The sequence below is a fragment of the Clarias gariepinus genome, chromosome 4, assembly GCF_024256425.1.
Source record: "Clarias gariepinus isolate MV-2021 ecotype Netherlands chromosome 4, CGAR_prim_01v2, whole genome shotgun sequence".
NCBI classification, from domain to species: Eukaryota; Metazoa; Chordata; class Actinopteri; order Siluriformes; family Clariidae; genus Clarias; species Clarias gariepinus.
The window spans coordinates 14,140,693-14,157,254 of NC_071103.1; the positions used below are offsets into that span (position 1 = coordinate 14,140,693).

Here is a 16,562-nt window from a genome sequence, read left to right on the forward strand (position 1 = left end):
ACAGAATCACTCGACAGCCATCGGTTAAAGTAATGAAATTCATACATTTGACATCAGTACATTTCAGTGCAATTACGGCGCTGTAACCTATTATCATGACACTTAAAAGATTCTACTGAGGGATTTCGACTCGATGTGCTGAATACTACGAAATGAACAGATGTGACAGAATTTGATATGAGGATGTAAATTCCATTAGAAACCCTTTCATTTGGTCCGATCCTAATCTACCGTAGTTATTAGAATCATATTTGTTTATTTAAAAAAAAAAAAAACTAGGATTCCAGGCTGCTGTCGATTAACACTAAGAAGTGCACCGAGGAACTTCTCTGTGACTTAAACGCTAGAATTTTTTTTTTGGTTTGTTTTTTTTACACATCGCACCATGCCATTAAATGGTTTTGGAACAAATTCAATCAAATAAATCATGTACTGTCCAGTGGGATCTCTGCAAGTGACAAAGTATGAATCTGGTTTTGATTAATTTTCTTGAGAATCCATGAATTTAAAATACTGCTGAGCGAAATGCAGTATGTTTGTTGGTTAAACCTGCAGGCCTGTTGTTGTTGTTGTTGTTTTAAATTTAGTTTTATTCATGTGATCACACAGTAGGGTAAAAAATAGACTATTATAAAAATCATGGCTGCTTTATTTTATGGCTGATTAAAAAAAGCATCAAATGATTTTCTTCAGTTTATATTCGCTTGCAGAGTTGAGGACTCTTCATGCTCAGCCCATTTACAAGCAGTCTTTTTTGCTCTGGGTTTTTTCTCTCTCTCTCTTCTGTCTCTTGCTCTGAAAGCTACTTGAGTAAAAAAAAAAAAATAAAAAAAAAAACAGCACATCCCCACAAAGCCGAGTATCTGAGCATGCTGTGGCTTTCTCTGTGTCTCACAGAGTCCATCTCATCCAACTGGCTGCTTTGACCCATTACCAAAAACATGCCTTTAAAAAGCCTTTGCATTCAATTCACTATTACATTCGCTTACTCACTTATTCTCTGTGCTGCTTATCCTGTTTAGGGTTCGCCCGAGGCCTGGAGCCTATGCCAGGGGACTCGGGCACAAGACCGGGAACACACTAGGTAGGGTTCCAATACATACTAGGGCACCAGTGACACTGTTACATGTTCACTCACACACAATGGGCAATTGGGAGTAGCCAGTAAGCCTAATTTGCATGTCTTTGGATGGAAGGAGGAAACTGGACGACCTGGAGGAAACCCTCCAACCAAACCGTGCAATTCACATTCACTCACATTACGATATAAAATAAAAAACATTCCTACATTCTCACTCACTTTTTGTTTGACCTCCAGCTAAAGGCCAACTTCCTAAATTTCACTGCTGCACATTATACTAAAGGCAGCTGTACTGTATATGCACATGCTCTGCTCAGTCCCATTCACAAACATCCATGCTTGTGTCCCATTTTCTGCTCCATTCTAACAAAGCTGGCTGCTTTTCAGAAGCACTACGATGATGAATGGCTTCCCAAACACCTCTATTAGCAGGTAGTTGGCTCTAGAGAAGCTTCAGCAGGGTGTATCAGCACTATGCAGCTATTTGGTAGAAGGTGTTGGGTGCTAGACTATGTGCTGAGCTGGTGGGCAAAAACTAACACAGCTGATCGTGCTTTCAGGTCAACAGGTCGGTACTGCATGGTATTGAATCGTTTGCTTTGTAGTTTAAAGACGTATTAACCTATTTAACTTCCGATCGATGAGCATGTTTAACGACGTCTCTCATTCTCAAAGCTACACAACCTTCTTATTAATTCCATGCTGGTTACAGTATCATTTATAACATAAGTTCTGATTAATGTGTTTTAAATGTTTCTGGATAGGCTAATGAGCTGCACTTTTTGTCTTATTATCATTTTATGAAAGACAAAAAACAGACCCTAACAAGCAGTATTTTATTTATATACATAAAATTTGATCGATCAATTTGATAAGAATTAACAGCATTTACAGCATGTCAAAAAACTCTAGTATGAATAAAATACATTGAGACATGCTGTTATAGAAAAATAATCCTACAGTGATCTGTACATATAAAATACGAGAAGTTACTGTACGTTCAATACTGTACAATAGTAAAGTTTTACCTTCGTGGGCAATACTCAAAGATAATCTATTTTTATTATACAATAAAAAACATTTTGTTACATTTAAGTGTTTAAACCTTTACCACACCATATATATTTTGCTGACCTTGGTGCTTAAATGAGGAAAAGAGATATTTTCATTTTAATTTATGTCTTTTTTTTTTTTTAAGCATTAAGATGTGACAGAGCCTGAGAACACAAAAGCATCAATGATGCCAACCTTGATTTACAATAATAATAGAAAATGTAGACAATGCAATAACTGACAGTTTTACAACTGAAGCAGTCACTGGCGCAAATATACAATATTGCAACCGGCTTTCTAACACAGCATAGGCGTAAAGAGGTGGAGCCAACTTAAAATCAAATTTAAAATATAGATGAGAGTAATAAAATGCAGCACTGTCGCCTTGCATCTGCAGGATCCAGGTTCGATTCCCCGGCCAGGGTCGATTCCCGTCTCTATGTGCATGGAGTTTGCATGTTCTCCCCGTGCTTGGTGGGTTTCCTCCGGGTACTCCGGTTTCCTCCCACAGTCCAAAAATATACAGGTTAGGCTAATTGGTGTTCCCAAATTGCCTGTAGTGTGTGAATGAGTGTGTGTATGTGTGTGCCCTGCAATGGATTGGCACCCTGTCCAGGGTGTACCCCGCCTTGTGCCCTAAGCCTTCTGGGATGGGCCTCCAGGTCCCCGCGACCCTGAATACAGGATAAAGCGGTATAGACAATGAGTGAGTGATATAATGCATCAAATGTGAATTCTATTCAAGAATTCTATCAAAGGAGACACAGAATAGAAAGTTTACCAACATGCACCAGTCCACCTGTAGCTAGACTGCTTGTTAGAAATGAGTGTGAAGGGGTATTCTAACCTTGGTGGAATAGAGAGCATGGAAAATGTGAAAACACGTTAGTGCCAACATCCTTTCAATTCCACTATATTGTTTATCTCAAACGTTGATTAAATCTTATTTCATAATTTATTACGTAAATTGTAATAAAACAGTGATTTTCCATTACAATATTATATTATATTATATTATATTATATTATATTATATTATATTAGTGGTGGTTCTGCATTAGACTTTCCTTTCCATCCATTCAATTTTTAAAAGCATTGCTGCCTTGTCTGTTATTTACAGAATACTCAGACTCTGTGTATCACACAAACAGCTTCCCATAGCAGCAAATTACACCTTGTCATTATCAAAGAGATGATTAAGATTATCACAAAATATTTTTATAACTGTTGTCTTGACTTTGATAACTGTTAGCCAAGATCCATATGAACCCATTCCGCTATCAACATTCTTTTTATGCATCTGTTATTTATGTAATTTAACACTTCAGAGTGTGCTGTTATAGAAAAATAATCAGTGATGAGAAGGAATAAAATGGGGTGGGAGAGTACCACAATGAATTTTTGATTTCGGAAGGTAATACTACAGATTAAAATACAGCAATTTGGCGATCTTTTTTTATCTTTTTATTTGTGTCATTGTGTACTTTATAACTGCTTATAGTTATTTTAATGTTGCAGAACAACAGCAAAGCATTTCAGTTCCTGATATCACTTCTATTAAAAAAGCTTTAATCGGTTGTTTCCTTACTATCCTTTTGCAATTTTTCTCTTTATTCAAGTTATTGCAGCTTATTATTTTTTCAGAGAAATGAGACAGTCCTCTTACCTCTAGTGTGAATGGAAACTAAATGACGGTCACAAAGTGCAAATTCCTTCCAAAAACTCTAATCAGACAGGAAGCTTCATCACCACAATTCTACCTTTTTACTTAAAATAAAAACTTATTTAAAATCCTAATTTACTTAATATAAAACTAGATATTCTTAATATTAGAACTAAAGTTAGCATTATCTATCCAATCAGGTACAAGGTTTCAACCTGACGTGGAATAATATATATTAAAAAATGTAAATGATTGATACTTTTACTCTTAAAATTTCCTTTAATTTACTGGTCAAAATATTGCATTATGTTGTTATGTTACATGCATTATAAAAATGTGGATTTGATTTGAATGTTTATATTAACACATGGTTTAAAGAGTAGTTTTAGCTGTATGACCAGTAGGTTGACCCTTATATGTAGGTTCAACCTTATATAGGTTATATAGGTTAACCCTTAAAATTCAAGTGGCATGGATCCAAGCCAGAATTACATCATTGGTCACTGACTGAATGAAAAAAAGTGATGTTGGCATATATCAACAAGAAGACTTCAGACCTTAAACTGTGCGTTTGGGTTTTCAGATATGTCACGTCCAATACAGGAAAATAGAACTTCAAACTTACAAAATGCAAATATTTTTCTGATCATATGTATCTTTGATATTGCTTTGCGTATGTGACCCATTTCTTAATTACAGTGGAACCTCGGATTACGAGTAACGCGATTTTCGAGTGTTCCGCAAGACGAGCAAAGATTGTTAATAAATTTTGGCTTAAATGAACGAGCAAGTCTTAGTTTACGAGTATCGAGTATCATGTATCATCATGTATGCGCTTCTTGCTTTGACGCCGAGCGTTACGTGATCACAACTGAGCCAATGGTTTTTCTCTCTCTTGCGCTGCGGAATTGGGGTTAATCGTCTCCCCTGCTGGGTCCATTCATGGCCCAGCTGTGCTCGTCTCTCACTGGTATAATCAACACTGTTACTGTTACTTGTAACACTGTGACCACGTGTGCGCGTAAAACACATTTTATTTTGTGTTTGTAAGCATGTGTGTACAGCGCGTGTTTACTGTTTTTTATAACACACGTGTGTGTGCACGTGTAAAGCTAAAAAAAAAGTTTCATTAGAGGGTAAAAATCCATTTTCTCCCTTTCTGTTGTTAAGTGTGTGCTTTATGTGTGTGCGCGCGTGTAATTTGACACCGTGCCGATTCACACTCTCTCTCCATCTTGCCTTTACTGTGTGTGTGTGTGTGTGTTTCTGTGTGTGTAAAGCAGAGAGGGGGTGCTAAAGACACTAAAGGCAAGAGAAAGTGTGTGAGAACTGGCACGGTGTCATATTACGCACACGCACACATAACGCACACACTCCGCAGCGCAAGAGAAACACACACACACACAATCACACAGCCCCTGCGCACATAAACGGAAACACTTCTGTCGGGATTTATTTTTACTTTTTTTAAAGGTAAAGTGCAGGTTAATTTGTTTTATTTTTACTTCATACTTTGTGTTAATTATTTTTATATATTAATGTTTTTGGACTGTGGAATGAATAATTTAAATTTCCATTATTTCCTATGGAGAAAGTTGAGTGCTTTCCTATGGGAAAATTTGCTTTAGTTTACGAGTGTTTTGGAAAACGAGCCCGCATCCGTAACGAATTATGCTCATATTTCAAGATTCCACTGTACTCGTTCAATCTTTTTTGTAAAGTTGGTTAAAATTAAATAATTGATTTCATTAATTTCATTATATTGCCCAGGTTGTATCACCCAATATATTGCACAATCTTGACCTATATATATATATATATATATATATACCCCTAAATATATTAATTGTATATATTTATTAAAACCTATTAATGCAAAAGATGAAAATGCTCGAGGTTTTAAGGGCTACTGTGGTTGTTCTAACATGCTATTGTTTGTTATTTGCATTGTATCAGCTCATACATACGGATGTTCCACATAATTCGACTAATATTAAAAAAAATCTAAAACATGTAGTTTAATAAAGTGAAAAAAAAAATTCTGTTAGAGCTTTTATTTAGCACTTAAAAAAAGAAGCCTTTATCCTTACAGTACAGTGCAATCCTTCTTTCACATATACCAGCTTGTTAAGAAGCTAAAGTCAGCCATGACACAGCACCCCAGGAGCAGAGAGGGTTAATGGACTTGCTTGAGTACCCAACAGTGGCAACCTGGCAGTGCATTAGGCTTGAACCCCCAGCCTTCTGATCAGTAACCTCTGGATGGAAGAAGCCTCACTTGCACAGTTTGCAACAGTCTAAATGCTTTATAAAGTTCTCTATATAATCCCTGACTACTTATCCCAGTGTTTAACCAGTGCTTGGATACCACCGAGATAGAAAGTTATAGACATAATCAGACTGCCTGCTTTACATCATCATAACTGCTGAAACGCTGGCCTCACAAGAACTCCTTTAACGTCTTGTTCCTTTAATGGGAAACACAGCCTGGATTGATCATTAAAAGCGTTCATTTTTTCTTTTTTTTGCCTTAGAAGGCACAACCTCATACTGCCCACTGCACCACTTACACATTACAGGAACTCGGCTGGGAGTGATTGTCACATCCCCTGTACCATCCTGACCAATTTTCAAATGTTGTCCATTAGAGGAGTTCCTGGGAGGCTAACACGATGGCAGTGATGGCTCCAGTGTACTGAGAAAACTTTTTACTTTAATGGTGTCCAAATACTAGTGAAAAGCTGAGATAAGTGCATTAGTGTAGCAGAGGATTATATAGAGAAATAACGTCCTTTATACTCTCATGGCTGTGTTCTGTTATTCTGCACAATCAAAAGTCTTGGTTGGACTGGTTTTTGCATTATAAATTTAAGATGTTGACAAAACTATATTTCATTAAATACCTTTTAATTGTTTATCTGAACTCGAACAATTTTGCACAACATAGTTTTAAAAGAATGTTAAAGGAAAGGATAGAGAAGTCTCAAAAAGATCACACAGACTCTCTGCTTGATTCTACATTTTGCGCATCCACACACACACTTTACAAAAGAACCAGGACATGGGGGAAATCCCTCACATAAACCACGTCTACTTGCACTCTTTGAACACCATCAGTGCTGACCACTGATATAATGTGTCTACTCAAAATTCAGACGTGCATCCACACACACATGCTTTCACACAACATCTGTCACATCCTTACACACACCGGGTGCCAAGAAAGAGACCGGATTCACACTGTGCACATCAACACACACTTTATAGGCACACACACACACAGCTGTCACTTTACCCTGTATCTTCCATGGCATGCACAAACAAATACCAATACACCTGCACAGATGGAGGCTCCCATCGGCATGTAAGGTATGATTTAAATGTAGATGTATACAAACAGATGCATATGTATACACACAGACAAACACACATACATATTTATACATGTCTGAAACTTTACATACAAAATGGTATCATAAACTCTCCCCAGCAGACAAACTTACACATGCACTATGCTAAATGACAGACACACTGCAGATATGTGGATTCCCGTACAGACACTTGCACGAAGAATCACAAACATTGTGACTCCAAACACACACACACACGCTCATACTTGTGTGTGTGAAATATACTCTAGTGTTAGGGTGGTGCTCCAAAGAAATACAACACTTTGTTAGACACAGTCATTATTAAAGGTCGATGGCCGCACAATGGTGTCATTATCATAACAAGGAAAGCGTCAGAGGAACCTTTGATCCGACACACACATCTCTGACAACCGCGATTAACATTCTGACACACGGGAGACCGAAGACCCTGCAACGCAACCTCAATATGTTATTCATTTTTACAAGCAGCGATCTGCATATTCGCAAAGAAGTGACATTGTTAAAGGCATGCCATAACTGCCAGATCAAAGGGAATGTTGTAAGAAGGTGGCAAGTCCTGCATATGCACATAAATGAGGGTAGCTATTAATATCAATGGGCAATAAGAGAATAGAATTTAGGAGATACACGATTTTTTAAGCTTTTCATGGGCATTGGTGGCTCAGTGGTAGGTTTCTCGCCTGCCACGTGCGAGGGCCGGGTTCAATTCCCATCCAATGCACAAGTCCCAGCCACTGGATGCAGTGCCAGTCCTAAGCCTGGATGAAATGGGAGTGTTGCATCAGGAAGGGCATCCGGCTTAAAACCTGTGCCAAGTTGTGTGCGGATCGGATGGTGCTCTGTGGCAATCCCCTTGACGAGTGCAGCCGAAAGAGACTAACAACAACATGATCATTTCCAGTAAAAATTCTTCTCACACATGTCCATTCACAAGTTAAGCTGTAAAAGGGAAACATCCATCATTATTAATAGGAGTAGTAGTAGAATTGCTTAAAAATTTCAGCAAAACTATGTAGGCTTGTCGCTAAATCATCTCAACCACAAATATTTTACTAAGCGCAAGAATAGTTAGTCATTAACACCCAGGACTGTATTTAAAAGCCTAAACCATAAGGGTTCTGTTTAAAACTATTGGCAGCATAGAAGTAGTTACAAATATATGGAGTTTGAAAAGTAATCACTGTAAACCATTAGCAAATTTGATTTACAAAAATGCTTTTTGCAGATCATTGCCTGTCTCTCACACTTCAGCTTCTGTCTGAGAACGAGACAGTGTTTTATCATGTTCTTCTGTGTTCATCACAGACAACCAATCACTCTTGAGCCTATGAGCCAAACATCTGGGAAATCTGAAGGCCAAATCAACACCTCGAACTCTTTGCCATGTTTCCCAATACCTTCTTGAAAAGTACTTCTGCTGAAAGAAGACAATGCCATCAGGAAATACCATCGAAATGAAGGTGCGTACTGAAACCTGCCATTACAATTGTAGATATGATTACATCATGCAGATTTTTCTGGTGCACATTCATGGTGCAAATCTCCGGTTCTACCATATCACAAAGGCGTACTATTGTATTCAGATCCAGTGACTGGGAAGGCAAATGAGAAACATTAAACTCATTGTCAGGTTCATGAAACCAGTTTGAGATGGCTTTTGCTTTGTAACATGGTGCATTCTCATCCTCAAAGTAGCCATTAGAAGATGGTAAACTGTGGCCATGGATGGAGGGATGCACACGGTTAGCAACAATACTCAAATAGGCTGTGACATTCAAGCAATGATTGATTGGTATTAACAGGCCCAGAAAGAAAACATTTCCAACACCATTCAACTACCGCCTCCAGCTTGGACTGGCAGGTTGGGGCCATGAATTCGTGCTTTTGGGACCAAATTCTGACCCTACCACCTGTGCAGAAATCAATAGTCTTCAACTGTCTGGCTTTAGTAAGCCTGTGCCCAATGCAGCCTCAGCTTTCCGCTCTTGACTGTTTGCTTGTGTGTCTGCTGTTGTAGCCCATCTGCCTCAAGGTTCAACATAGATTGTGAGATGTTTTTTCTGCTCAGCACAATTATACAAAGTGGTTATCTGAATAACTATAGCTTTTCTGTCAAGTCAAAATAGTCTAGCCATTCTCTGTTGACCTCTCATAAAAGGTGCTTCCATTCACAGAACTGTCACTCACTGGATGTTTTATCTTTTTGCATCATTCTGGGTAAACTCTAGAAACTGTTGTGCTCGGAAATCTCAGGAGATAAGGAGTTTAAGAAATACTCAGACTAGCTGACTGGCACCAACATTCATGACTGGCACTATATTTCATGGTAAAGTGAGGGGGGAAGTAAGGCAGGGGTAGTACAGTGGGTAAAGCATTGGCTCCAGGTCCCCGTGATCCTGAATACAGGATAAAGGGGTGTAGAAGATGAGTAAGTGAGAGTTGCTCTGGATAAAGGCATCTGCTAAATGCCTAAATGTACAATCACTGAGATCACATTTTTGTTTGATGTGAACAGTATTTTCCAACATTACCATAACTGCCTCATTTCATGCATTGCACTGCAGCCCAGAGCTGGTCCTGACCTCTCTGGGGCCCTAGGCCAAGTTCCCATGACGGGGATGTTCCTACCTGTTGTGAGGCATGTAAACCATTTGCCACTACTACACAGTCACATTTTGCTCAGTCACTCTGTCTAAGAACAATTAGAGCGATAGAATCTGTTTTATAGAATCTTTGGTTCCTTCTACAGCTTGGGCATTTCTAGCATCAGCATGGCCACCTCTCTATCCCGACTGTCTATAAAATAAGAAAAGTATTTCACATTAATAGGTAAGCAGTTAATTTAACATAAATACACTTCTGCCATACATCTATTTGCTATAAACTAATGTATAACTATTAATAATCTTATTAGTTGCATTAATCCTAGTGCATCAGCCCTGCCCCTTTCAAATGTAGAATATAACCTTTGCTATGGCTTGGTGGTTATGATTTAATAACTGATGTGCATCCATATTGTCTGACATGTCCGGCTAATTAACATTTTAAATGTATTATTAAATCAATAGTCGATGTCCATTTATTTGCTTCTACTTGCATTAGTCCAGAGTTGAGGAGTGTTTATCTATTCCGTTGGCATTTATCAATTATAATAAATAGTTGTATTTCACATTCACTTTTGTCCATATTAAGTTGCAGAACACACGACACAGTTAGTCCAAGAGACACACAACTTAACTAGGTTAGCAAAACAGACTAGGGTGGGATGAACAGCAAGCGAGCACATCTTCTCAGCATTACTGTCATTTGCTGACATCAAACTTAACGAAGAGTCTCATCTTCTTTTTTTTACCATCCAGATAAATATTTCCCCTCATCCTGTCATCAAAGTTGTTAACAGTGACAGACACTTTGTCACAAGGAGAAGGTGGGGTGTATGAGTATATACTTGTACAGTTGAATATAAGGTGATCCGACACTACTGCTGCCACATGATTGGCTGATTAAAAGATTCCATTCCGTTAAAGTCATGAGGAGATCCTACAGTAATAAAGTGCTTTGTTGGTGTAGATAAGGGTGTGTTACACAATACAGTATAAGCAGCAGTTTGAAAATATGTGGGGATTGGCTTTGTGTGTCTAAAAGGAAGCAAATGTAAAAAAAGAAAAGAAAACAAAAGGAAAAGAAAAAAAAGAGTCAGTACTGTTTTGGGTCTGACCATTCCTTGACATTAACTAAGTATTCACATTGTTCTCAACTAAACAAATGCACATGAATGCTTTTAATCCTACTTGTGTTCATTTAGTATTTAGGATTTGTGCTTGCACTTGCCTCCGGTATTGTGCAACATTTTTTTATTATCTGTAATATCAGCGGTAGGAGAAGTACACAAACTCAACACTCAAGTAAAAGTACAAGTTCTTGTCTAAACATGTGCTCCACTACAAATACAAGTACCATTTTATTTTTTTTTACTGAAAATGAAGTACTACATACATTCTCTAAAATGTACCTTAAGTACAAGAATACAAGAACTCCACAAAGAAACTGGATTTTCCAAATTGTTTGCCAAGTTTTTACCAGAAATAATATATAAATAATAATAATAATGAATAAATAAAAGTCCAATTCACTGGTGGTGTTCAGGTACTTTACAATTTCATGAAACCTTGTAGGCATTACATGGGATAAAAATGTTTTCGGCCAATGTATTTTAAATTTTCAACGCTAGTTAGATTATTTATTTGACTGCTTGGTTTAAACAGTACTGGACAGAAAGAAGTGAACACAGCATATGTTTTTAGACAAAGGAGATTACAGATAGAATGTTGAGTTTTATGGATAAAGAAGAGAACACCTTACAACGGCACTCGTAGTTTTAAATCAGGGGAGCTGTTCAGATGCTAAAAATAAAATTTTGATTAACTTTGTTAAAAAATTTAAGGTTTCAGCTTCTATTAGCTGATTGGCAATAAGTCTTGAAAAAAAAATCAACCCAAAAAATTAGCTTTTTTTTTATGATGCCAAGACTTGTTAATAGCGATAAGATTTGACATTATTTAAATGAATACTGAGCAGCATTATTATCAATTTTTAATTGCTTCTGTAGTTAACCAGATAGTTGCTCCCATTGCTACAATATATAATGCAAGTAGTCTACATAATTGAACATGGCCATACTGCAAGCATACAGAATACAACAAGGTTAAATGTTATAAGCTACCGACATAGTTACCAGATGTGAAAAGCAAAAACCGAACACATCGGAGTTCACAACTCTTTTGTGCGGGATGTTAGTTAGTTAGATTACTTGCTTTGAATTGCTTGAAAATCTGCAGGCTGGAGACCAAGTGGGCGGGATCCATTGTCCAGGTAACTGTCAATCATTTTGGTGTGCTAACCAATCTGTGCTTTCATAATGACCTGCCAGTCACATCTTTAAACTGGGACTGGTGGAATTGCTTTGTTTCTTTCCTCCCTACAGTACATTGTGCAGCTAAGGTCATGATAACTGACATCATAAAGCATTATCGTTAGATTGGAAAATTAATGCACTTTTTCAGATTTTCATCTAAAAAGTAACCAGTCTCTATTTAAAAATGTAAGAAGAAAAAAAAGGAATTTTTTTTGCACCAAAAAAGTAGTGAGTAGAATAACTAAATATCACATATGGAAAATAAAGGGCACCTTTATTACTTGCCACCAAACAAGGAGCCTAGTTTAAAAAACCACTGCAATCCTGACCAGGCAAATCCCAAGGATGAATGAATAAATGAATGAAAGCAGTATGCTCAGGGTAATCAACATCCCTTGAGTAGATTTTTTTCACTGTATCCTGAAGGATGCCTGTACTCGTGTACAACCATATCCCGTCATTCTTTCTGACAAAAAGAATACAAGTGTCTCCAACACATACCTGTTTTTCTATCTGTCCAGAACACATGACAGTAAATGTTCTCTCCAAAAGATTTTTTTTTAAAGATTTTTTTTTTCTCTTTCTCTCTAATATGTTGCTTGCAGCCCAAATAGTCATTTCATATAAAGGACCTTGTTGTTCTGTGTTAGTAATACATTTTCAACTTTACCTGGAAGGAATAAATGTGTGCAATGTCATGTTCACGTCTTGCCATTAAAACAGTCAGAAGATTTACATCTATAAATACAAAAAAATGTTTTAAAAAATGATTTTTTTTTAGTTGGCAGTAAAATGTTCAACAAATGCACGAGTACATCAGGTGTCTGCATAAAAACAAAACTCTGTGCTCCTGACATCTAATCTAATTAGACAGAGGTGTACTCATACAATGTAAATCACGTTGTGGTTATTGGTGTGTGTAAAGAGCCTGCAGCTGTAGGCTTTGATGAAATGCAATGAAATAGGGGGCTAATTCTTTTTTTAATCAAATCCCCTCGGATACAATCCGTTTTTTAGAAGCAATGGGATTCGAAAAGGGTTTTCCCTGGTAACTGTACATGACCGTAGTTGTAAATGGACAGAAATATCCGTGGTTATGGTAACCGTGGAGATGGGTGAGAGACGGCTTCCTGTAGAAACTCAGGGCTGAGGAGAGCAGGATGCCGTCAAGTGTCGCTCTCTCCCTCCCGAAGCAAACATTTGCAGCTCATTTTTTAAATTAACACTTTAACTTTCCATTTTCGGGATCTATTCATCACCAAGAGACACCATACTGTACATTTCCTCTCACTTTTTCTCTTTCTCTCTCTTTTTTTTTTGACCTGTCTTGCTCTCTAAGAATACAGTGAGTGCATACATGTGCTTACGGCTATGTGTGTGACTCTGTGTTTGTGTGCATGTGTAATGTACAATGTGTTGGTGAATGTTTTTGTGCTGTCCCACGTTCAGTGCCGCATCTGACCCAAGCTGTCTCCATGAACTAATGTGAATTAACACAGTGTTTATCTACACGGGCCCAACCAAACCCACACGGGAGCCGGCAGAGAAGGGAGCACTGTAATCTCCTTCAAACACCGGTCTCTGATCTCGTTAAGGACTAATTGATGTACAGTGTTAACGAGCTTTACCTTAATTAGTCACATTTAAGTGAACAAGGGATGCAGAAGGAGGGAACAAGGAAGCCGATGCAGTTTTGGGGTGGGCTGGAAATATTAGCTCGATCAAAGTGTGCACCGACGTGAGCACACAGACAAACAGACTGATAGATAGATAACGCAGGTGGACTGATCGATGAATAGCTGTTAGGAAATGAAAGAGACAGGCGGCGTGGTGCTGTAAGAACAGCAGAAAAGGGAATAAAGGAGACAGATTTAAGAAAGTCTTACTTCGGTTAAGCATTACTGTGAAAAAAAAGATATTTAAAATACATAAGAGATGTGAAAAGAAGGCAGAAATACAAAGACAAATGAAAACAGTGACTCCAGTTTCTCTCATCTTACAATGTGAGCCCTCACATTGTTTGGCCTCAGACACTCAATTCCAGCTGTCCCCTCTTCCCTCGCTTCCCATTTTCCCTCATCTTCCTCTCGCTTACTCCTCTTTCTATTCTGTGTGTTCCTCTACTGTTGATTTCTTTCACACTGTTCTCTCTTCTGCCATTTACTCCATCCCACCCTTCTCCCCTTCCCCCAGCTATAACACTCCATCCAAACATCACTACGCTACTGCCACATCAGCCTCATTATATGTGTATTCATTTTTTACAGCTTCCCATTCTACACCATCACCACACCACTCTGGTTGTGTCGTCTGTTTTTGTTTAGTTTTTTTCCCTTCTGTACATTTTCCTTTTTCTCTCTCTCGCCCCTGTCTTGAAACCTGGAAAACAGCTGACAGACTGATGGCAAGAAGCTCTATTGACACGGATGGCAACACATGAGCAGTAATATCTGCATTAAAGTCATGCGGCAGTGCCTGTGTGTGAGTGTGTGTGTGTGTGTGTGTGTGCGCGTGCATGTGTGCATGTTGCTTAATTCTGTGGAAAGATATTTGTTTAAATTAATAAATACAAATGTCTATCCAGTGCCTTTATTAAGCAAGATGTAACAATAGGGATTTGCTCGCTCGTGGGACACTGTATAGATTTCCTTGACAGATCAATCCATGGCCGTATCCACACGCTCTGACACGATACAATCAGCACACAAAATTACGAACGGCAAGAAATTGACCAGCCCTCCTTTTGGATATCCGCCTACCTGTAGAATTCAGCTCCAGCCTGGATGAAACACCTGATCTAGTTGATGAAGTGGTTATGATTAAACTCTGCAGTAACACAGATCTCCTAAAGGAGGCCACTGCATGGGGTCCATCGCACAAGTGGTGGAGTACAGTACTGATGTCAAGCATGCACTGACTGATTTCTGTTGTTTTTCATTAAACAAAATCAATATTTCCCTCTGTATGACCGGAGCAGAGAGTGGGGAGATTTTGTGCAAAGTTATTGGGAATGTTGGAGCGATGAAGGCCCCATCCCAACGATTTTAGTTAATCCACTTGCTGCAATCCACTCAAATCACGTGACAAGAATATCCCACGTAGGTCTGTCAACTAATCAGCATCGACACACGGCTTAATGAACCTGGATCAATGTTCTGCTATACAAATCCAAATGGTCCAACCATGGAGAGATTTTTTTTTTTTTTAATATATATATTTTTTTTGCTTCTCTGCGCCTGAACTGTTTGCATTTCTATTATTCATGTGCAAGCGCAAGTATATAAGATTCCTGTTGTTGGTGTCGGATAGCGTGGTGTGTGCAGCGCGCAGTGAGAGCTTTATCGACAGCTGCGCTCCGGGATATTGATAAAGCCGCAGTTTACGCGACTGGAGAGGAGCGGGCTGACAGCGCACTACGGCCAAACACCGCCGCCGCCGCCGCCGCTGCTGTTGCTCGTGCTGTTGCTCGCCAGAGAGAAATGCACTTCAGTATTCCATCGGATGCTGCTTTCCTTAACGCATTCATTAACCGAGCTGCTGTTTCAGGGTCTCCAGCAAGCATGCTGCAAACATGCGCGCTTTTGCATCTGTGCGTATTTGGAGAGAGATTTATATATAGTATATATATACAGTATATATCATACAGTAGTACGTGCAGGACGAAGTCACACAGTTCTTATGGCCTATGTGCGAGCGTACGGCAATGACAGAAGGGTCAAAGCCCCGCGCGCGCCGGCTCGCTCCCACCGCTCCATCCCGCACCAGTCGGTCTCCTTCAGACATACGTGTCCCCGCACCCGCACGCGCACCCCATCATCAAATACCGCAGCAGCGCTCCGTCAGCCACAGACGCGCTCCGTGCGCCCCGCAAAAACACCACCACCTAGATGTTTATTACAGATGTGGACTACTTACTGCGGTTTTCACGCGCCTGTCCCCCCTCTCTCTCTCTCTCTCTCCTTCTCTCTCTCCGCTTTCTTCACATCATCTTCCTCGGGCTATGTCCCTTTTGGCGTGTTCTCCCCCGGCAAATGCACCTACACACAGATTCTACATGGATTCAATTTTCACGAGCTCACTTACTCTCTCTCTCTCTCTCTCTCTCTCTTTTCCTCCGCTCCCCCTTTCCTCTCTCTCTCTCTCCCGATCTCCCTCTCTCTCCCCCAGCTCTTTTGTTAAAATTCAGTATATGCACCCGGTCACCTAGCAACCGTCAACCTCTCTCTCTCTCTCTCTCTCTCTGCTCCATCACAAGCGACACGTGTTGAATGCTAAACTTAGCGGCGTGCAATAATAATACTAACCGGTTGGCTCGCGTTCTCTCCCCCTTTCTTGCTCTCTTTCTCCCCCTCTTCACTGCTTCAACGCTACCGTTCGCCTCCGTGCATCATAACGCAATATAAATATTTACTAGAAAACCCTCAGCCTTACCCCCCCCCCCCCCCTTACACCAGTCTTC

At 39.2% G+C, this 16,562-nt stretch overlaps 1 protein-coding gene across 1 annotated transcript in view; it reads right to left on the reverse strand.

Annotated features, from left to right (window-relative positions):
* Positions 1-16,146, reverse strand: part of LOC128520910 (glutamate receptor ionotropic, NMDA 2D) — an 88,519-nt gene extending 72,373 nt beyond the window's left edge. Inside the window, exon 1 of the mRNA XM_053495356.1 lies at positions 16,019-16,146. The gene's annotated coding sequence lies outside the window, so the exon portion shown is untranslated. The remainder of the gene's footprint in view (positions 1-16,018) is intronic.
* Positions 16,147-16,562: the final 416 nt, after the last annotated feature.